The sequence below is a fragment of the Loxodonta africana genome, chromosome 10 (genome assembly GCF_030014295.1).
Source record: "Loxodonta africana isolate mLoxAfr1 chromosome 10, mLoxAfr1.hap2, whole genome shotgun sequence".
Taxonomy (NCBI): domain Eukaryota; kingdom Metazoa; phylum Chordata; class Mammalia; order Proboscidea; family Elephantidae; genus Loxodonta; species Loxodonta africana.
In genome coordinates this window covers 77,380,540-77,398,540 of record NC_087351.1, presented here as the reverse complement: position 1 = coordinate 77,398,540, position 18,001 = coordinate 77,380,540, and the positions used below count along the sequence as shown (strand labels likewise).

The 18,001-nt window shown below is 37.4% G+C and overlaps 1 protein-coding gene across 7 annotated transcripts in view; it reads right to left on the bottom strand.

Annotated features, from left to right (window-relative positions):
• The window catches only part of FUT8 (fucosyltransferase 8), a 356,993-nt gene that overhangs the window by 260,607 nt on the left and 78,385 nt on the right, over positions 1 to 18,001 (bottom strand). For 6 of the 7 annotated variants that reach the window (XM_023546260.2, XM_064292604.1, XM_023546259.2 and 3 more), the window contains one exon: positions 17,531 to 17,627. The gene's annotated coding sequence lies outside the window, so the exon portion shown is untranslated. Of the gene's footprint in view, positions 1 to 10,977; positions 11,063 to 11,438; positions 11,529 to 17,530; positions 17,628 to 18,001 lie in introns of all 7 variants that reach the window. The other variant, XM_064292606.1, reaches the window with a different exon arrangement.

The window sequence follows — 18,001 nt, the reverse complement described above, 5'->3', positions numbered from 1 at the left end:
AGAAAAAGAAAGTTGATCTAGATCTTTGGAATATCTTTGAGATCTAAATATTTTTGGCGTTTCTTTGAGATTTCCTGAATCTGGGGAATTAAGACCAAGTTTATTTACCCTTGATAGTTGATTCATTATTTTAATGTATGTATTTGCACCTTTTCTATCCACTGTATTAAAGGTAAGAACAATGTCCTATACATTTTTGTACCCTTCTCACTGTGAACATGGTGTTGTACACACATAGGCATGCTTCATATTGGTTTTCCAACTAAAGGTATTAACTTCAGAAAACTTATAATTTCCCTATGTGTGATTCAACAGTAAGTCACTACAACTTTGAACCTCATTCTGAGTGGAAAACACCGTAAAACTGTGTTAGAATCCAAGTATGTGACTGTAGCCCATGACTGATATTCAGCAAAACTAGTACCTGCAAAAGAGATGGTAATTGAGAGAGCCAGATTGGCCCCAAATCTTGCTCTTAGCCACAGTTCTCCATAGCCCTTATAACCAATCCCTGACTGGTGATCTGAAAACCAGACCTTAGAATCCCATCCACTTCAAGGGATTTAAAAAAAAAACTAATGTGGCTGTGTATTTAGCTTCTGGTTTACCACAATAGACTTTGCTCCAAAAACTTAGAGATTTGCCAAATTTGTTTTTAGAAAAGGTTCAATGCAATTTCCTGTTAGAGTAAGGCTTGAAGAGATATTTTTTTGAACATAGGTATAGGCTTTTTGCAGATATTTTTAGTAAACTTGTAATAATATCAACATTAGCTCAAATTTAGATTGAAACTATTACACCTTTTAATTAGCTTCAGCAGATGCCTGGGACTTGATAAAATCACTGACCTGTGTTTGGAATACACATGTATCTATAAAATTCAATGCAGAAAGCAGCTGACAAAAATCACTTAACTATGCATACAGCAGTAAGAGAACTAAGAGAGAGGTTCTGGGAACCCTGATAAACGGTTACATGCAATCATCACATCTGCATGCAGTTACATATATGGCACTCCAGTTTCAGGAATCCTAAGCTTACCAAAACTTTTACAGCTAAATTTGGGTTATTTGGGGTGAGGGAAAGAGATGCGAAAGGGGAGGAAAGAGCCTTTTAAAACCCCTATTTTGACTAAATCTGCAGCTGTAACGACAGCTGTTATGAAGCTGTTCTTCCAACTGCCCACTTACATTTTAAAAAAACAATAACCAAACACAGGTTTAATAAACTAAAGAGTTTGATAGGACTTCTTCATTGTTGAAAACTATTTTCAATTACATAATTAGTTAATATTCCAGTACTTTAGTCTTCTAATGTTTCTGCCCTGCAACTAATAGGTAAGAATTATTTTATAATTTTAAGAAGCTTTTTCAACTTTCTTGAGTTTCGGAGCTTCTAATATTTTTTTAAGAGAAACTACACTATACCTTTGGTACTTATGCAGAAACTCACATTTTATGATTTTTCTCCCTTGCCATGCCATCTATTTTATGTGACTATAAAACAAGTCTATGACCTAAATGACATATATGCATGACACTAATTAACATACATTGCATTAGGCAAATCGGCTGCCAAAGACCTCTTTAAAGTGTTGAAAAGCAAAGATGTCACCTTAAGATGCACCTCACCCAAACTATGGTATTTTCAATTGCCTCATATGTACATGAAAGCTGGACAATGAATAAGCAAAACCAAAGAAGAATTGACTCCTTTGAATTGTGGTGTTGGCACAGAATATTGAATAGACCACAGACTGCCAAAAGAACAAACAAATCTGTCTTGGAAGAAGTACAACCAGAATGCTCCTTAGGAGCAAGGATGGAAAGACTACATCTCACATACTTTGGACATGTTATCAGAAGGGATCAGTCACTGGAGAAGGACATCATGCTTGGTAAAGTTAAGGTTCAGCGGAAAAGAGAAGACCCTCAACGAGATGGACAGACACAGTGGCTGCAACAAATGGGCACAAGCATAACAACAATTGTGAGGATGGCTCAGGACCAGGCAGTGTTCCGTTCCGTTGTGCATAGGGTTGCTATGTGCTGGAATTGGCTCGATAGCACCTAACAATAACAACAATTAAGACGATACAGAAACCTTTTTATATCACTCTAAATAGCTTCTCTAAGGGCGTATTTACTCAAAAATATTACATTAGGGACCAACACAAATGAAGTTATATGCATTTTAAGAATCATTTTTATGTTTTATTTCAGATACAAATGGAATCTCAGTTACTTCTCTGGATAACTACTTACTGAAGAAGGGAATTACTTAAAAATCACAAATCTATGGAACTTTTTAAATAACTCATTTGTTCATTTAAAAATTTCCCTAAATAACTGAGATTGTCAAATACGTGTTTTTATTTCTATCTGTAGAAAGCAGGAACTTCAAAAAAAAAAAAAAATCAAGGATAAATAACAATTCTTTCTTGGGAAGAAATAAAAAAGCATAAAGGAGCATTTCACTTTCCCCAAGATTTAAGACACAGAGACTAAAAAAGATACTTCCTGGAAAATTAATGAAATCTAGAATAGTGAACATTTGCTTCATATTACCAAACTGTTAGGATTAGAGGAAAATTAAGGTTTATGGGGAAAAGTAATGTGTTGGGAAGAAAGGTTCTCACCAGAGACTTAGTGTTAAGTCTTAAATAAGTCTGTACTCTAATTTCCTCTGAATACCAAAAAGAAAAAGCCACATTATCAGATTTTTTGTGATTTTTTCAGGACAAAAAAAAAAACAGAAATTATTCATAATTTTGCAAAAATACTTAACAGTACATGACAATACTAAAATATCTGACACATTCTGAGAGCCTCACAGTACATCAAATATGTTTTCCATATATCCCTGTAGACAAAGCAGATATATTATTCTTTCTGTAATGTTTCCATTCAAGCTGGGTTGAAAAGTGTAAGGTCTAATGTAAGCTTGATTAGGAAGGAATAAGAAAAGAAACTCATCACTTTTTCTATATTCTGAAAAGTTGGGAAGAAATGTCCCAATAATCCTAAATATGGTAGCCAAATATTCACTTTCCTAATGTTTGAATAGACTAATGCATTTTTTTTTTTTAACCAACACAGCTTCATATTTAAATTAAAAGCTAAGCCAGCATTACAAGGGGAACACAGGGAATCACAAAGCAAGAAGCAAACTAGCAGATAACAAGAGGATTTACGTATTGAAAGAGGATAAGGATAATTTCATTTCAAAGCACAGACTATATTTGCAGGAGATTAGATCCACCTGTAGGCAAAAAATACCTCATAAAAGCAAGAAAAATCACATGGAACACAGACACCTGATCACCAAATTCAAGAATGAACAGTGTTAAACACTAGCAGCTGGAAATCAGAAATGCATTTTAAAAAGATACAAGAGAATAGATGATCCATACAGTAATACCCAGAGCTCACTTGGAAGGTTAGCTGCACATAACAAACCTTACAAACCAACTATCAAAATGATCTCACTTGACTTCTATTAGTATCATCACAAAAGGATAATGCAAATGGAAGGGTCTACTGTAATTTAAGTTGAAGATGTGTCATCAACTAAAATAGCTGCTGCACAACCCTATTCAAATCTCTCTTCCAGCCCTAAGTCTCTGTTGAAGCTTTTCATTATCATATACTTACTGTTTCCATCATGATGAACAGAATATATTGAAGCTGTCAAGGATTTCACTTGGATCCACAATCAACAACCATGGAATCAGCAGACAAGAAATCCAACAACGTATTGCATTGGACATGTCTGCTGCAAAAGACTTCTTTAAAGTGTTAAAAAGCAAAGATGTCACTTTAAGAACTAAGGTGTGCTTGACCCAAGCCGTGGTATTTTCTATGGCCTCGTACATATGCAAAAGCTGGGCAATGAATAATTAAGACCAAAGGAAAAATGACGTCTTTGAATTATGGTGTTGGCGAAGAATACTGAATATACCATGAACTGCCACAAAACGAACAAATCTGTCTTGGAAGAAGTACACTCAGAATGCTTCTTAGAGACAAGATGACAAGACTTCATCTCACATTTTTGGATGTGTTATCAGGAAAGACCAGTCCCTGGAGAAGGACATCCTGCTTGGTAAAGTAGAGGATCAGTGAAAGAGAGGAAGACACTTGACGAGATCAACCAACACAGTGGCTACAACGATGGCCTCAAACATACCAACAAAGGCGAAGATGGCACAGGACTGGGCAGTGTTTCATTCTGTTGTATACAGGGTCACTATGAGTCAGAACCAGCTCGAAAGCACCTAACTGCTTCCTCTACTGCAGAACATCTGCATAACAGCATCCAAGACACAATGCAAAGAATGCAGAGAGCATTTCTTGTACTACAAAATACTTAACTGTTTGTTCTTTTAAGTTCCATAAAGACATTGCCTTCTGAGATGAAGGGTTAAAAAACTCTAATACAATGACCAGGATAAAGGGTGCTTCCACTTGGGGTGAAGTGGTTGATGGGATGCTGAAAGAGCCAATTATAGAAAAATTGACCGTGAAAACTCCAAAAAAACAAAATTTTCCATTGGCCTTTGTATATCCTTGCCTCATAGCTGTTTCTCCCCAAATCACTTGATATAAAATCCAAACTGTCTAACAACTGCAAATCTACAACATCAATTCTCCCTTCTTCTGAGAACCATCCTTGACCAACCGTTGCCTAGACTAGCCTGAATCCCTCCTGCTAAAAAAAAAATTAAAGGCCTATATAAAATGCCACTTCCCTTCCACAAACAAGAACTCTCCTTCAGAGTCTTCCCATGCCCAGTACTTTTTATACAGTATTATGCTAACAATGCTCTGGTTCACTTTCTTCCAAACTGTGAAAAGTTCCAGGCCAACATAGATGGAGTTGGTTCTTTTTTTGTTTTCTTGATGGGTTCCAAGGTAACTGTGGACACTGCTTCTGTGTCCATATAAAGCCACTAGGGAAATCTGAAATAAAGTAAAGCTTCCACTGGTCATTTAAAAAATAATAAAGGCAAACCACACACTTTTAAATAATTGATTCTATTTAATCCTCATTACAACCCTGGGGATAAATATTTACTCACTTTACCTGAAAAAAATCAGATGCTTAGTTTAAGAAACTTACCCAGTTCCAAAAAACCAAACCCACTGCCATCGAGTTGAATTCTGACTCATAGCAACCCTATAAGACCCCATAGGGTATCCAAGGCTGTAAATCTTTATGGAAGCAGATTGCCGCATCTTTCTCCTGTGGAGCGGCTAGGGGGTTCAAACCACCGACCTTTTGATTAGCCGGTGAGTGTTTAACCACTGCACCACCAAGGCTCCTTCTTACCCAGGTAGCAAGTGGTAATCACAATACTTAAATCCAATTACCCCAGGTTTCTTCTTTTCATTCTGATAAAACTACCTGTTACACTGCCCTAGCTCCAGCTATTATCTATGCAATAAAACCTCATTCCTCTGAGACACCTGTGTTATGTTAGGTCTAACAAAAAAAAAAAAACGAAACCACTTGCCATCCAGTCACTTCTGACTCATGGCAATCCTATGTGTCATAGAGTAGAACTGTACTCCATAGGGTTTTCAAGGCTGTGACCTTTCAGACACAGATCACCAGGCCTACCTTCTGAATTGCCTCTGCATGGGTTCCAACCACCAACCTTCAGGTTAGTAGTTGCAGTGCAGTGAACTACTTAATATGGCCTTTCTAACCATAGTTTTTATGATTCCCACACAATGACTGGGTGGGACTATGCAAATAAGGTGCTTGTGGCCCACGAAGGGGACTGGATACCCACTGCCATAGAGTCAATTCTGACTCATAGTGACCCTAAAGGGCACAGCAGAACTGCCCCATAGAGTTTCCAAGGAGCACCTGGTGGATTCGAACTGCTGACCTCTTGGTTAGCAGCCATAGCACTTAACCACTATACCACCAGGGTTTCCAAGGGGACTAGACAGCTTGCTAATATTGCAAGTGAGGTGCATGGAACTCTTGTGGGGGTTGGACCATGCAAATAAGGTGTATGAAACCCTAATGAGGGGATTGGTCAGTTTTACCATCCCACTAGGGTTAAAATGATCCATCTCACAGGCAGATGGGGGACCTCACTACCACAAAGAAGAGACGGGAATGGAGCATGTCCTTTAGGTCCAGGTTCCCTGCACTGAGACCTCCTAGACTCAGAAGACAGGTGACAGATAGTTTTAACACCAGAGATGGCACAAGACAGCAAGAAGTGGCAGCAAGCACAGCAGAGAACCAACAGCAGCAGAACCAGGAGACCAGCAGGAGATGGCATGGTAGGCTTCCCAGGCCACAGAGCAAGAAAACTTAGCGCCTTCAGGCAGGAGGCTTGCTAGCAGAGTGGGCTGCCTCTAGGCACTTGGCGGAGGTAGGCTCACTGACCCACGGAGTGAGAGAGCTGAACACCTTTGGGCAAGAGGCTTGCTGGCCAAGTACAGAGCCTCCAGGCACTTGTTTGCGGAGCTAAGCTTGCCTACCCACTGGAGCTGGAGTGCTAAGCGCCTTCGGGCTGAGGCTTACTGGAGGAGTAGGTTGCCCGCAGGCACTTACTGGAAGAGCTAAGAGGCTCTGTAACACTTGCCCAAGCAGTGCAGAGGCCAGGCCGAGAGGCCAAGGGAGAGAGAGAGGCCTGCCTGCAAGCAAGGCTGAGGAGCTGTCCTGACTAAAGAACTGTATCCTGAGTCATTTCTGATCCTGAATTGTAACCTGTCACTTCCCTAATAAACCCCATAACAGTGAGTATGGTCTATGTGGCCACTGCAACGAATTATTGAACCTAGCAGAGAAGTAGAAAAAGTGCCTTGGGAGGGATGGCTGGTGTCAGAATTGGTAAAAATATTGGAAGGTGGAGGTATGTTTGACCTCCACCTCACAGGGATCAGACCTGGGCTGATGTTGATGCTGTTCATTCTATCCCTCATGAAGTTAGAGAAGGACCTTTGCCACCCCATCACACCATTTTTACAGTAGTCACAGTAGTCAAGTATTTAACTGCTTGCATCACCCAGGGACTCTCATTTATTAGTTTTACTTCTTTGCTTTTTTCAATCTTTCAGTAAGTCTCCATGCTTTAAAAAATTCACATAGTTCATCCTTTGCTTTTGCCTCTTTCTATACATTCACCAAAGAGGCCTAAGTGTCCTATGGCTATGCTTATCCAATACATTGAACATACCTTTAGGTTAGAATGATTCTACTCAAAATCAGATTTTATCAGGAGAGATGTGTTTTCTAAACTTTTCAGTTTTACTCTGTATTTCTTCTTTTTGCATCACAGTTCAATAATTACACTCCAGCCCCTGGGTGGTACAAGTGGTTAAAGTCCTTGGCTGCTAACCAAAAGGTTGAAGATTCAAGTCCACCCAGAGAAGACACAAAAGAAAGGACTGCCAATCTACTCCCAAAAAATCAGCCATTGAAAACACTATGGAGCATAGTTTTATTCTGATACACACGGGGTCGCCATGAGTCAGAATCAACTTGACAGCAACCAGTTAGCATATTCTGTAGTTTTATATTTTAACTAATTAGAAGTACTATTGGAAATATTTTTTAACCCTGAATATTTAAAAAAAAAAAAACACCCAGTGCTGACGAGTCGATTCCAACTCATACACATGCAAAATAAATTGCTTTTTGGGGAGAGAAACACTCATTTTATTAGAAAACAAAATTGCCAGTATAAATTTGTGTACAATATACACGTTAGGGATAAAACATAAAGAAATAGTAACTCCCAAACCAGAATTATTTTCACCACCAAAAATAATGAGGTTAAAAACACACTATATAGAGAGATCAAGATGAAATAGCAGGGGCCAGATTTGCTCTCCCATTTGAAACAAAAAACCTAAACAAATTACAGGAAACAACATTTCTAAAGAAACTGGACATCAGGCAACAAAACAGGATGATCCCAGACAGACAGGAAACAAAGAAGATAAACCCTAAAAGATTGCCCCAGTTTAGCACTTTCAGAGAATTTCCAGATTACAGAACAGGGAGGAAAAATCAAGGCAGAACCAGGTGGACTCTGACTTGATGAAACAGAACTGAGAATCCATGAAGACCAAGGCAGCCAAAAATCACAGGACAGAGTAACAGAGAAGAGAGCTACACAAAGAGAAAACACCAGAGATCTGCAAAACGGTCTCTCAAATACTCAGTACAGTAGTACTTGGTCAGTTCAATTACGTGAGGCAACTACCGCAGGTTAGGGAAGGAACCATCTGAAAGGATTACGGAGGATAGTGCGTGACACCGACACAGGGCCAGTAATAGTGCCTGTCCCCACGAGCCAGACTGTAAAAGCTCATAATTCACTTGGCATTGGATAGAGAACTTAGGAAGGCCTTGCCTCAGTAAAAAAAAAAAAAAAGTGGGGAATAAGTAGCCTTAGATTGAGCACTGCTCCAGACTGCCTAATAAATCATAAAAGCAAGTCTCAAGGTTCAAATTGTCTCCAAATAACTACAACCTGGAACTAAACTCAAGAATATTTCTAATAATAGAAAAATATTCAGCACCCAAAAAAGGTAAAATTTCAGTGTCTGCCATCCAATTAAAGATTACCAAGCATGCAAAAAGGCACAAAAAATAAACCATAATGAAGAAAATAAATGACTGAAGCTAACCCAAAACTGACACAGATGTGAGAATTAGCAGACAAGGGCATTAAAACTTATTTTAACAGTATTCCATATATTCAAAATGTTGAGTTAGAGATGTGAAAGATACAAAAAAAAAGTGCTAAATCAAACTTCTAGAGATGAAAACTACAATGTCTGAGATTCAAAATACACTGCATAGAATTAATGGCAGATTAGACACTGCAGAAGATTAGTGAACATAGAAACATAGCAAGGGAAAATATCCAAACATGAAACACAGACAGAAAAAATAATCCAAAAAAAATGAAAAGAGCATAGGTGAGCTGTGGGGCAACATCAAGCAACCAAATATACATTATAACGACATGGGTTTATTTCAGGAATGTAGGGTTGATTTAACATTTGAATATCAATCAATGTGATCCATCACGCTAACAAACCAAAAGACAAAGCATGGGGTCATCTCAACAGGCCCAGAAACAGCATTTGAAAAAATCCAATACCCATTCCATCTTTTCTTATAACGGACCACCCCTAGCAAACCACATTTGATCCTGGTATATAATCCTTTTAACATGTTGTTGGGTTCAGACTGTTAGTATTTTGTTGAGGATTTTTGCATCAGTAATCAGAAGGGATACTGGTCTGTGATTTTCTTTTCTTGTGGTGTCTTTATCTGACTTTGGTATCAGGATAACGCTGGCCTCAAATGAGTCAGGAAGTGTTCCCTCCTCTTTTGTTTTTAGGAGGAGTATGAGAAGTATTCATGTTAATTCTTCTTTAAATGTTTGGTAGAATTCACCAGTGAAGTCATGTAGTCTCAGACTTTTATTTTGGAAGGAGTTTGTGATTACTAATTCAATCTCTTCACTTGTTAGGGATCTGTTGAGATTTTCTGTTTCTTTTTGAGTCAATTTAGGTAGTCTGTGTTTCTAAAAATGTGTCCATTTCACCTAGGTTATCTAATTTATTGGAGTATAATTGTTCATAGTATTCTTTTAAAATTCTTTTTATTTCTGCATACCAAAAAGCAAACCCGTTGCCGTCGAGTTGATTCTGACTCAAAGCGACCCTATAGGGACAGAGCAGAACTGCTCCATAGAGTTTCCAAGGAGCAGCTGAAAGATTTGAACTTTCAGTCTTTTTGATTAGCAGCCATAGCTCTTAAGCACTGCACCACCAGGGCTCCTATATATGGTCAGTAGCAATATGTCCACATTCATTTGATTTTAGTTAGGTCTTTTTTCATTGTCAGTCTAGCTAAACATTTGTGAATTTTATTAATATTTTCAAAAACCCAACTTTTGGTATCATTGATTCTATTTTTTCTATTCTCTATTTCAATTTTAAAAAACCCATTGCCATCGAGTCGATCCCAACTCATAGTGACCCTACAGGACAGAGTAGAACTTCCCCCTAGGGTTTCCAAGGAGCAGCTGGTGGTTTCAAACTGCTGATCTTTTGGTTAGCAGCCAAGCTCTTAACCACTTCAGCATCAGAGCTCCATGGTAACCATACTCATGTTAAAGTTATGGGATTAAGGTTCTTTTATTTTGAACAAAAGTTGTCTAAATTATCTATAATGTCATCATAATTCTCAAATGTAGAAGTTTTTCAAAAAAAAATAAGAAACCTTACTTTACATATTAAAAAAAAACTCAAGCCTGTTGTCACTGAGTCGATTCCAACTCATAGCAACCCTAGAGACAGAGTAGAACTGCCCCATAGAATTTCCAAATTTGTAAATCTTTATGGAAGCAGACTGCCGCCTCTTTCTTCCGAGAAGCAGCTGGTGGGTTCAAACTGCAGACCAGATCTTTCGATTAGCAGTTCAGCACTTTAACCATCGCACCACCAGGGCTATATTCTATACCAAGTTCTCTTTTTTGTTTGTTTTTACTTCAGCCTCTACCAAGATAGTCTTAGCACTAAATTCATGACATGAATTAAATTTTTTATCACATCACAGAAAATGTGAAGAGTCACATTACCCTAATTCTCTGCTCATAAAAACACTTAGTGGGTGATTTACTAATTGAATTAAGACAACCAATCTGAATGAATCATAGAATTAATTAGTTCCATAAATCCAAGGGGTCAGCACAGGACTTTATTAACCATCTTCAGCATCATCAGTATAGTGATCTGAATTGCAATTAGTGAAACTAGAGAAGACCTTATACCCAGAAAAGGCTGTTAAAATTTTTTAATAGGTATTTTTTGTGTTGCAAATAGAATAAAAATGAACCTTTGGCTCTTGACATAGGAAATAAAGCCAAGGTTGTTGTTACCTCACAATTACATCTGTAAACAGGAGTACACGGGACTGAGAATGAGTTACCTCATCTATGCCAAGAATCAGGTCTATGCATGGTCAACTTCCTTCTTTAGAAATTATATTACCTGGAAAAGTCCTTTAGTCTTTCCTGGAAATCAGATAAAAACCATTCAAAATGTGCAAACTTGATACTAGAAGGAAATCACACTTTAAGCAGGTAATACTGGCCAATTGGACAAAAGAGTATACTCTGTACGGTTACAAATTGTTATAAGTTAAAAATAATCTTCAACCAAATAACTTTCACAGGATACATTAATGTAGTATACATGCTCAAGAAAAAAAATGTGTTCAACTAGGTTTCTTTCTTTTTTTTCCCCCATGAGGCTGTGGGGTACATTGCAGGAGGGCAGGAGGAATCCCTTCTAATTTCTAAAACATCTATGAGACCAACAAAAAACAAATACAACATAGGAAATGAAGACTCCAACCATAAAGGTTAAAAAAAAAAAACACATACATACCCCACTTTTTAATCTTTGCCAAATTAGTAATTCTCTGAAACTGGAAAACATTTCTTACAAGGTGGAATATCAGAAGACCAACTCCAAAGGCTAAAGCCAAGTGAGAAAATTGCAAGAGGGCAGAATTTAATCCAAGTCTGAATGATCAGCCAGCATGGCAAAACGGCCCACACCAAAGAAAAAATTGTACTTTTAAAGGTCGAGTTATTCTTCCTGATGTGGATAGCTAACTTGGACATTAAAAAAATTTAGTAATATAGTAGCTAACTTGGACATATAGAAAATATAGTAATATTCTTTCCATTGAAAAATGGAAAGTATGACCCACAAGGTATTTTTTTTTACTACGGAAATTAAGTGTCCATTTAGTTTCTACACTCTGTCCACTTTAATATATATTGCTTCAAGTGTTGCTACAGTATTACTGCCAATTTTATACTCTAAAACACCTTCTAAGAATTTAAAAACAAAAATCACCAGTGTTACAACATCTGGTGATAGTCTCTGAACTACACAAATACCCACTATAAAAACTGGGGCCTGGTAGAATTTGTCTGTAATTGAAGGGCTACATGCAGGAAAAAAAAAAACAAATCCATTGCCTTGAAGTCAATTCCAACTCATAGCGACCCTATAAGACAGAGTAGAAATGCCCCACAGGTTTCCAAGGAGCACCTGGTGGATTTAAACTGCTGACCATTTGGTTAGCAGCTGAGCTCTTAACCACTGCACCACTGGGGTTCCATGCAGGAAGATTCTTAAATTTAAGTGGTAAGAGATTCCCAGCACCCCTGAAAAATGTTTTTGGAGTGAATCAAAAATCCCTGCCTTCCTCCACCTTCAGTCACTTTTATCTAGATCCAAAAACTTTGGTTCAACTTGTATTTATATTTATAACCAATACATAGACTTTTTTTTTTTTTACCTTATAAAGAACAACCACATGCACAACCACAGGTGGTTTTAATATCAGCAAAAAATTTTCTTTTAAGTGGTCACAATATCTCTAAGTAATTATCCTGTACTTCCAACATGATTCAAAGAATTGAAACAATGCTGCAGTGACCTATTCAAAACATAAGGAAATCCAATAGAATCACTTAAGCCTAGAACACCATGTTCTACCGCACAGGATTATTACCATTCTCTGAAAAGTTTCTGATATTACTTTACTACACAGGGTAACATGATAGGGAAATGTGGGCAATGAAGGGCAAGTGTCTTAGTTATCTAGTGCTGCAATAACAGAAATATCATAAGTGGGTGGCTTTAACAAATATATTTCCTCACAGTTACAAAAAAAAAACTGAATCCGATTCTGACTCATAGCGACCCTATAGGACAGAGTCAAACTGCCCCATGGGGTTTCTAAGGAATGGCTGGTAGATTCAAACTGCAGATCTTGTGGATGGCAGCCCAGCTCTTAACCCTGTGCCACCAGGGCTCCAGTCAAGAATAAAAAAGAATAGAGGTTAGGATTTACAACACGTATCTTTGGGGGACACAATTCAATCCATAACGGTGAGCTACACTTTCACGCTCACCTCAAAAACGGCTACTGCATTTTTTGAAGTGAGCACAACAGACTGCGGCAACAGAACATTTTTCTAACTTTAAGTGAATTAGCTGAAGTAAAAAATGTTTATCTTCCAGATAGTCTATTCAATTGAAAAAATGAAATATGGTAAGTCACCGAGATCAGGGCTAATTCCATTTTTACTTCATTACTTCATTTATTTCATTAACGATCTTCACCCAAGTAAACAAAACATAATCTACAGATGCTACGTTCAAAATCAGAATCTATCATATCACCACTTAAAGCACTGTAGTTCCTTTTTACCCTGTCACTCCAAGAAAACTACTATCAACATGGTATATAGTAGGTACTCAACAATACAGAACTGTAGAATCTGAAAGCTAAAAAGGAACATAGAGATCACTTGGTCCATTCCTCTTCTTTTCTTTGAGGCCTCCCATTTTACCCATGAGGAAAAATAATAGCTGGAGAAGTACCTTTCTTGAGCCAGTTATTAACAGAGCAGAAACTAGAACCAAGGCACTTTGACTTCCAGACCAGTATTCTTTCCACTACACCATGCTGTTGTCAAGAACTCTGAACAGCCTGAGATCTTACCCTACTACATGAAAATGAACAGCTCAGTCTGCTACAGTTTCATAGATACCGAGAATCAAAACATCTACACACCTTGCACACTGAGGGCCAAAACTGCCCAGACAGCTTTCTGTATATATTAACATGACTTTACTGTTTTCATTTACATAATTTTACTAATTCAGGAGACTCTAGACCAAAGAAATAAGTTGATTGTTCTTCAGCATGAAGCATCAACAGTTTTTAAAATCCCTGCCTTGCTCTTTCCACCAATCCTAAACTGTTATATCATGATAGTTACCCAATCCTAATCAAGTCCCCACCACCACTGAAAGGCCCACCTTAACAAAACTTCAAATTCTCAAATTTTGACCTTGCCTTTGCCCCTCCAGAACAATACCAAAGCTGTCAAGGTAGTGTTCTCCCGTACTGCAATAAGCAATAAACTCAGCTTTGTCTTATCAGTAGGTTGTGCTAAGGATATTTAGAGTCAGATGAGCTTGGCAGAAGATATGAGACTCCTGGCCACATCTCCCATACAACAAGAGTAGTAGCCAGGTATAATCATTTGCCCTTGTTCCCCAAGCTCTAAATCCTAAGAGGCAACAAGCAAGGATGAAGGGAGACAGGATGATGAATAAAAAGAACAGTGCACTATAACTGTCTCCAGCTAACTGTCTGACTTTTTTTTTTTTTTTTTTTAACTTTCTGACTAAAAAGTATACCACCTCACTTTTGTGGGTCTCCATACTCCTATTTGCAAAAAAACTACAGACCCTGAACTAAATATTCCTCAAGGTCCACTTCATGTAAAAAATTCTAGTACCAGCTTTTACATTTCTGAGAGATTCCATTTTCATGCTTTCAGAAAACTCACTTCCTACTTCTTACTCCGTCAATCTTAGATACAAGGTGCTCTAATGAACTCCAAGTAGCCCTAAGATATGAGACTAAGTCTCAGTCAGCTGTAGGGATACTTCCTTTAGAAAACAGCAGAATCTAAAATGGTCACCGCCACCATGAAGCTCAATCATCTATTTGAGAATTCAAAAACATGTATGTACACAAAACTCTATAATGAATTTTAGGAAGTATATGGTATTTGCCCTAAAAACTTATACCATTCTCTTTGGCAAATGAAATCTATATTCCCACATGTTAATTGCTCATCTCTTTCCTAGCATCTGGCTTTCAGCTGTGATGTCTTTGATGCTGTATTAAAAAGTTATGCAAGATAATTTAAGTGTAATATGACATTCATGAGATAAACAGCTCAAATTATGAAGAATTCATGACTTCTGAGCACAGCGTTGTTTTTGACTCTGTGTTCGCATTTGCCCATGGAATGAATAATTATTCCGTCTCAGAAACATCTCTAAATCCTCTGATTCTGCCTAAAACGTTTTGCCTGTTTCAGTAATGTTCTCTGAGAAGAAAATATAGCATACCATTTAATCTACAGTGAAACTATTAAATTTACATTGTTGCTCTTGTTAACCCTATGTACCACAGAACGAAACAATGGCCAGTCCTGTGCCATCCTTACAATTGTTGTTATGCTTGAGCCCATCGTTGCAGCCACTATGTCAATCCATCTCCTTGAGAGTCTTCCTCTTTTTCGCTGACACTGTACTTTAGCAAGCATGACGTCCCTCTCTAAGGACTTGTCCCTCCTGATAACATGTCCAGAGTATGTTAGATGTAGTCTCACCATCCTTGCTTCTAAGGAGCATGCTGGCTGTACTTCTTCTAAGACAGATTGGTTCCTTTGGCAGTCCATGTTATATTCAATATTCTTCGCGAACACCACAATTCAAAGGTGTCAATTCTTCTTCTGTCTTCCTTATTCATTGTCCAGCTTTCACATGCATATGATGCAATTGAAAGTACCATGGCTTGGGTCAGGCACACCTTAGTCTTCAAGATGACATCTTTGCTTTTCAACACTTTCAAGAGGTTCTTCGCAGCAGATTTACCCAATGTGATGCATCTTTTGATTTCTTGACTGCTGCTTCCACGGGTGTTGATTGTGAATCCAAGTAAAACGAAATCTTTGACAACTTCTATCTTTTCTCCATTTATCATGATATGGCTTATTGGTCCAATTGTGAGGATTTTTGTTTTCTTTATGTTGAGGTGTAATCCATACTGAAGGCTGTGGTCTTTGATCTTCATCAGTAAGTGCTTCAAGTCCTCTTCACTTTCAGCAAGCAAGGTTGTGTCATCTGCATAACGCAGGTTGTTAATGAGTCTTCCTCCAATCCTGATGCCCCATTCTTCTTCATATAGTCCAGCTTCTCAGATTATTTGCTCAGCATACATACCTGATGCAAACCTTTCCTCACTTTAAACCACTCAGTATCCCCTTATTCTGTCCCAACAACTGTCTCTTGATCTTGAGTTACATAGTTTATCAAAAAATGTTTGTAAACAAGTGAACAGTTCAAAGTTGCAGTGACTCTTTTAGTGTCCAGAGTTAGGAGCTGATATTTAAGCCAACACTGTCTGAGTCAGAGTATAAGGTTTTACTTAAAAACTTTTTATTTCTGTAGCAAATAATGAACCAGATTTTTCTTGTAAATATTTGAAGATTTTCAAGCTACCTTTTGAGATCACTGATTTCCCCAAGGCAGGAGAGTTTCCATCACTTTCATCCCAAATAATCATTCAAGAAAGTTTAAATTGACTTTTGCATGCCCAATTTCTGCCCTCTTTAAAGTATAAGTAACTTTTTAAGATAGAAAACTTCTCACACTTCACTTGACTTTTCTGAACAGGTGACTTTTGGAGCTACTTGAATGAGGTTAAGCTGTGTAAATCTACTGGTACACTTCTATCTACCACTATACTCAATACAGCTATGTGATTTTTCCATAATCAGGAAACACCACAGGTTCCAATATATCCAGTTTCTAATAATTTTACATCAACTCCCTTTTTATACTCAAAAAGACCGTAAACTGCAAGTCTTTTTCCCTTCCTATAAGACCTATTAAATTTTTTTCTCGTTACTTTTTAATGACATTTTTGAAACGAAATGTAACCCCAGCCCAAAAAAGGCAACAAGTTAAATCATTCTGGTCACTTTAACAATAACAAAAAGTAATCTTCTCCTAATAAAGAATATAGAATCACGTTTCTATTTTTTAAATGTATGACTGCAGCAGCTTTACGTATAATCACCAAAAACCAGAAAACAACCTAACTGTCCATCATCTGGTAAATGGATAAACTGTGGCATATATATACAAATATAGACATAGATATATATACACATACATTGGAACACTACTCAGCAATAAAAAAAGAACTACTGATATACACAACAGCATGGAAGAATCTCAAATGCATTATGCTAAGTGAAGAAAGTCAGACTTAAAAGACTACATACTAGATGATTCCATTTAAATGACATATTAGAAAAGACAAATTATAGGGACAGGAAACAAATCAGGTTGTTAGGGTTTGGGGTAAAGAGAAGGGGTGATTACAAAGGGGCAACATGAGTGAATTTGGGAGGTTACAGAACTGTTTTGATTATGGCGATAGATATGAATTTATCACAACTCAGAACTGAACACTAAAAAATAAATTTGTTAACCTATAAATGAAATCTGGACAAAAAATGATACCTTTAAAAGCTAGCCGCTAAAAATTTTTAAGATAGGTTGTTCATTTTCAACACCAAATATGGTTTAAATACACAATACCAAAAGTAACATGTACCATGTACAGTACAACTTATTTTATCCAGCCTCTTAAAGTACCAAACTATTTAAAAGGAAGTAAAGACAAAATATTTTTCATTTTATGCAGTGCAGATTGTACATAGTAGATAGTCTGAAAAATGTTAACTAATACACAATTCAGTAGAATTTGGCTCCTTCACCAGTTTGTATCCATATAGCTTTAACCACAAAATTATCCACTTTTCAGGATATGAACAAGGAAGCGATGTCCACAAAAATGTACTAACCTGAATTTGTTCAGTTAATCGATGAAGTCGACGGAGCAATTTATCTTGAATGAAAACCCATCAGGGTTGTGGGTGCCCTCTTACCAGAAGCAGCAACCTGAAACAAAAGAAAATGTATGAAATTCAGTTCTACCCAAATTTTGGTTAACATTATAATTCTTTTAAAAACTCTTTTATATTCCCTTATATTGTCAGTTATAACACATAAAACTTGTGTATATCCACTTATTCTGCAAGCAGTGCTCACGCCCAAACTCAGTACCACTCGGTGCCTTAATTTGCTTCATAGTTCATCTTACAATAAGTTAGCACCTATAAAACTTGCTATGTGAACAGTAAATTCTTTAATTTCGACTACCTTTAACATACTGGGCAATCAGAAATGCCTCCGTTTCACACTAACCCTCAAATTGTCCACATCTCCCATACTCCTACTAGCTCTATGACCTAATTTCTTACTATCCTCAACAC